Source organism: Fukomys damarensis, unplaced genomic scaffold (assembly GCF_012274545.1).
Source record: "Fukomys damarensis isolate Sample0158 unplaced genomic scaffold, DMR_v1.0_HiC HiC_scaffold_28, whole genome shotgun sequence".
NCBI classification, from domain to species: Eukaryota; Metazoa; Chordata; class Mammalia; order Rodentia; family Bathyergidae; genus Fukomys; species Fukomys damarensis.
This window is the reverse complement of record NW_022900940.1, coordinates 25,983,377-25,989,376: the sequence shown is the minus strand read 5'-3', so window position 1 is coordinate 25,989,376 and position 6,000 is coordinate 25,983,377.

The following is a 6,000-nucleotide window of genomic DNA, read 5'->3' as shown; positions in this document are numbered from 1 at the left end:
TTTTGGGGTGGTCTTTAGAGTTTTCCATATATATGAAGTTATTTTATTGCATACACAAAATTTTGACCTGGTATGGTGCTGCATGCTTATAATCCCAATACTCAGGAGGCTGAGGCAGGGGGACTGCTATGAGTTCAAGGCTAACCTAGACTACATAGTGAGTTTAAGGCTGACCTGAACTACATCGTGAGGCCCTGCTTCAAGAAAACAAACAAAAACCTACCAGAAAATTTTGCTTTTTCCTAATTTGTATGATTTGCCTTTGTTTCTTTCTCCCAGCCTTCCTTAATTCCTTCCTCCCTCCTTCTTTCCTTTCTTCCTTCCCTAGTTATTCTGTATAGGGTTTCAGTAATATATTAAATATAGACAATGAGAGTGGACATCCTTTTCTCATCATTTTTTATATAGAGGATGAGCTTTCTGCTTCCATTGCTAAGTACAATGTTAGCTGTTTGTCAGCCTTTTGGTGTGATAGCTTCAGGATGGAGGCTGATTGCCAGAAAGAACAAAAATCTCCAGATTAGAGGACTGGATCTTTCAGCTCCACTCTCCCAGCCACCCACTATCTAGGAGGAAAGAGGTGGAGATGGGATTAATAATCAGTAGCCAATTGATCAATCACACCTGTGTAACAGAATCCCACTAATGATGGGTTTGTAAGCACACTGAGATGCTGGCAGTGTGATACATCTGGAAAGTCCAGTGGAAGTTCTGTGTGTATCTCCTTTCTCCATAACCTGCCCTATACATCTCTTCCATTGGGCTGTTTCTTAATTGCATCCTTTATGATAAACTTTTATGTCCTTCATAATAAGCTGTTTCTCTGAGCACTGTCAATGATTACAGCCATTTAGTGAGAAGTATGGGAGGCAACCTGGGACCTGTGGCTGGGACCTAAAGCAGGAGCAGTCCATGGTGGGGATGGTCTTGTAGCTGAGCCCTGGACCTATGGCAGCTCTAGGTACAGTGGTGCTAAAGTTGACTTGAATCACCGCATACCCAGTTGATGTGGAAAATTCCCGCCCCTCAGGGTTAGCGGTGTTCTGTGGGTAAATCATAGTAGTACCTCCAGATTGTACTCAACAGAGAAGAGGTAGTTATAAATAAAGGAAAATTGTCCTTTTAAGAAGAGCAAATAGGAGGGGAGGAGGGGGTGAAGGAAGGGCAGGGAGAAGGGGAAAAATGAGAACCAAGACCTGTCATGTAGAGGTACAAGATCCCAACAATGAATGTAACTGTACTGTATCCCTAAAATGCACCAATAAACTCAATTAAAGCTGAAAAAAATGAAAAAAAAGAGAAGAGCAAATAGATGTGAAAGCAAAAACAAATTATAGTCACAAGTGTCATCCTGACAATTCTCATAGTGAGGATGAGTTTCAGGCATATTGTTTCTTAATAAGCCATAGGGGAAGACTGTCCTTCCTCCTCCATACCCTTGGCCCCTACCCTACCTACTTCTGTAGCATCTTTAGGCTCTCTGATCAGAGACTGTGACCAGAGACTTTACGCACTATGAACACTGTATCAGGCCAACAGAATCACCAACTCAAAGTGGATACCAAAGACTGACTGGTTTCAGGGTTCATTACTAGGCACAAAGGAGGAAGGTGACAGGAGTAGCTGGACAGATACACAAGATGGCTAAATGTTACGAACAGTGGAAAGTAAAGAAAGAAAGATGAATGTTAACAGTGAAAGCATTCTACAGAGCACCTCTGAAGGTTCCAGGGTCACCATGAAGCTTTCCTGTTCTGCTCCAGGGATGCAGAGGGAGATGTTACTAATATTACCCCCATGAAAACGGCAGCCATTCTGACCCTGCAAGGTTCTGAAATATAACCTGAGCCTGGAAAAGTGAATTGATAACATTTTCTTTGGGGCCAAAAGTTCTTGAAAAGTCTGGGAAAACAGCCTCCTTAACATGCAGATTCCATAGCAATCACTAGATATGTTCATTGTTGATCAAACATGTTGGGCAATGTTCTTATTGGTTTGCTGCTAGTTGATTTTACACCTAAAATAAACAAGAATAATCAGAACTTTTTCGCGTGCTGATGCCTGGGCCCTAGTTCCACGGATACAGGTTTAATTGTTCTGGGTTTGAGACTGAACAGCCTTATCTTTTAAATTCTTAGGCAAATCTAGCATGCCGAGTTAGATTCTCTAGAGTGGAGAATTCTAGATGGATTCTTAAAGAGTGAGATTTTTATTAGCATTTTGTTGACATTATTAGTGTGGAAAACTGCCACAGAACAGTTGTTTCATTCGGGATCAGTTATTTCCTCCTTCCCTCTGCCTGCCACAGCAGCTGGATGAGTGAGGTAGAAATAGCTATGAACGTGGGAAATAGTAACGGATATCTCTACGGCTTGTCGTGGAGCTTCCTAAACTCTTCTAGCCTCCTGGTGTACTCAGTCACCAGGGTTCTGACTCTATGCTCCGTATTTTACATAAAAACGCAGCACAATGCCTAAGAGAGAGGGGAGCACTGCACACCATTCTCTGCTCCTAATGTTGATGTTATCTCCATGTATCAGCTGCTTGCTGGTGCTACTCAGGTGCATTTGGTCAGCCTTCCTCTCTCTGGGTTTCCTAAGAGGGGAGCAGACTCCAGTTCACATCCGTTCTGGCCTTTTAAAGTGTAAGCCAAACAGCAGTCACCTGTGTCTCAGAATTCAAGGCTTTCCGAGGCCTTCTGAAGCCTCCAGCAGTTTGCTTGGGGATCATCAGGGACCAATGACTGTTCTCTAACTTTCCCCTAAGGCAAGATGGTGTGGCTGAGGGCTCAGAAATCTTCCAGTTGGCCCCTTCACCGCGGCCCACTCACCTTTCCCATGCCCCCGTGGGCAGGTGCACATGCAGCCCAAGCATTGCTCTCCAGTGCTAGCCCTTCCCAATTCCTGGCCCTTCTCCCATTTCTCATCCTCTCCTCACACCCTTCAACCACCTGAGGGATGCGGATGTCGTGGAACGACCTTTAAAATGCATTTCTCCTGCAAATCTGCATAACGAGACCTCTCCTGTTGGTGCTGATGAATTCTCAAACGAGAAAGGGTACAGAGCTGCTCTAAATAAGAAAGGAGCAAAAGGGGAAAATGGGCAGATATTGCCCAAAGATAACCTGTGCTGATGCACCACAGTTAAACTCTCAAGTTTTCCTTGAGACTCCGTGAGTGACTAACACTGTGTCTTTGATACCTCTCCAGGGCTTATTCTTGTAAAAAAAAAAAAAAAAAAAACAATAAAAAAAGTCCAGCTGTCAACTCATCTGTTTACCCGTATACTACATGCGCAAATAATAATAATAATAATAATAATAATGATAATGTAATAATGCACTGTTTCTACCTCTCCAGGCCTTCCTTCCTTCTCTCTCCTCTCTCCTTTAGCTCCTTGTTTTTGCCTTTGTTCTTTGACTCCTTTATCCTACTTCTCACATGTAAATTAACAATTTGCATACATAATGACAAGCAGCAACAAACAACAGAGAACACAACCAGGAAAAGTCTCTGAGCTATTCTTAACAGTATCGAAGTAAAAAATGATGGAAACATTTCCATCCAAACTCCTGAGATGTCAGCTGGGGTTTAGCTCAGTGGTTTCACCTCCATTTCCATCCAAACTCCTGAGATGTCAGCTGGGGTTTAGCTCAGTGGTTTCACCTCCTGCTTTGCAAGCGCAAGGACCTGAGTTCAATCCCTGGTACAAAAAAGAAAAAAGAAAAAAAATCCTGTGATGTTGCAGTAAGCAATTGTGGCAGGGGCAAATAGTTGTCTTCCAATATCCACTTTCCTTTTCGAATATATTTTAACAGTCTGCTTTTCAGATGGCACAGGACATTGTGAAGGAACACCTTTTTCCTCTGTAAAGACTTCCCCCTCTCCCCTCTGAGGGACTGATGACAGAGGCTGTGAGATAAATGGACAACAGACAGATTAACAGGAGAAATGGAGTGCACAGATTTAGCACATGTGCAGGGCCAATAGGACTGAAGTGTGTATTCAAGAAACCAGTGAAGTTTAAGAGTTTATGTGGCCTCTTCAAGGGGAAGAGAAGAGGGAGGATGCAGGCAGCTTGGAGGACAGTAAGTGATTTTTGGGGAGCAACTGAAGGGGATGAAGGGGTCCTCAGAAAAACAGGTCCCTGCCTGGGACAAAGTTTGTCTAGCGTGGGGCTGATTGCCAGTCTCGCTCTCCTGTGATTTAGCTTTTTCTTGTTGATACTCTTGGCGAGGGGATTGGTGACAATTAAGTTTCTTTTGGAGCATCTGTGTTTGGGCAGATAAAAGGATTTCAGCAAAAGCTCATCTTTGCATTTGCTGTTCAGCTAGGAGTAACCAGTACAACAAAGCAGGATATTTCGGAGTATCATTTCCTGAAGTCCTTCATCTCTGTAAAATCTCAGAAATCCTAGAGAAGGGTTCTAATTCACTTGGCCTTCATCACACATTTATCTCTGGATCCATCAACATCGTTGGAGGACAAGATGCTCAGGTCAACCAGTCCCCAGAAGAACCGCATGGTTAGCCCCGAGAGAGCAGCAGCTCTCCAAAATAGGCTCTGTTCTTATAAAGAGAGACAGGGGCCCCGGCAGATAAAAGAGGACAAGTTCACTAAGGGGTTTTTAAGATTGTAAAGCACCTATTTCCTGTTTGGATGTCATAGCCCTTCTGTGGTCACTGCGCAAGGTGGTCTAAGCTAATTACCAAATTGTATCTAAAGTAAGAAGGCTGAGTGTTTTCTTTGATCTTGAACTTACTTTTATTTCTCACATGTTCTGCCCTGATAAAGCTACTTATTATCGCTTTCTCTCTTTTGCCCTGTATCCTGCATGACCTCTGTTGGGTTTCTGTTAAAAATCTTATTCACACATTTGCGTGCTTGTCTTGATTATAGAAAATTTTATTTTTACTGCTTCCCTATCTTTGCTTCACTTCAAACCATCAATTCAATCAGCAGATCACACCCCCTGCCCCGCCCCTCGCCGCAAAGCCTACAAAAAACTCTTGAGTGACAGGAACCAAAAGCCAAAGCTTTAGCACGCTATAGAAACAAGGCAAAAAACAACTTTCAGGCAAGATCCACCTAAAGAGTGCAGGTTATGTGCTTGTTTAGGGTGGTGATGACAGCAATGTGTCTTTATTTTTGTTTCTTATTGATTGATTGATTTGGTAATGTATTTTTGTCTTCCAGTGTAGGGAATAAGTAGAAAGTGTCTAAAATGGAAAGCTGAAGTAAGATTCTAAGTGTGTTATTTGATTATGTGAAGGGAAATGCCAGAAGAGAAAGCAAAAGATATTGCTGCTGAGGAGTAGAATGAAGAAGTGGGAAAAAGAATGTGACCTAAGGGGCTGATAATTTTCATAAAAATTCTTATTGAACTGTATCGTTCAATTATGTGAATAACTTAATAAGAATGAAAAGATATTAAAAAGGGCCTTAAATTTGATCCAGAAGTCTTGGATTCTGGCCTAGCTTAGTTGCACAGGCCACAGATTTTTCTCTTTCCTGATTTGTGTCTCCCATATCTGTTCTTTGTCTGATTTAACCCATAGTTTTCATATCACCCCCTCCAGTTAGAGAAAGTACTTCAGAGGTAAAAAATTCAAGACCCCATGCATATAAAATGGCCTTTGGGCTCAAATTCAATTGTTTGTCTTGGCCTAGAATTCTAAACTGGAAACCACTTTCCCTCAGAATTACTTCACTGACTTTAGTCTCCACTATTTTATTGAGAAATCTGAACCCATTCTGAATATTGTTCCTTTTTTTTTTTTGTACCAGCATCGAACTCAGGTCCTTGTGCTTGCGAGACAGGCGGCGGCGCCACTGAGCTAAATCCCTGGCCCTAAAATTGGCCCTTTTAAGTAAACTTTTTTCCTTTCCGGAAGCTTTGGAATTTTTTTTTTCTATTTCGGCGATCTGAAATAATCTACTGATGGGGCTTGGTGAGCGTTTATCTTCATACACTGTATTATGAGAAAACTCAATGAGATTT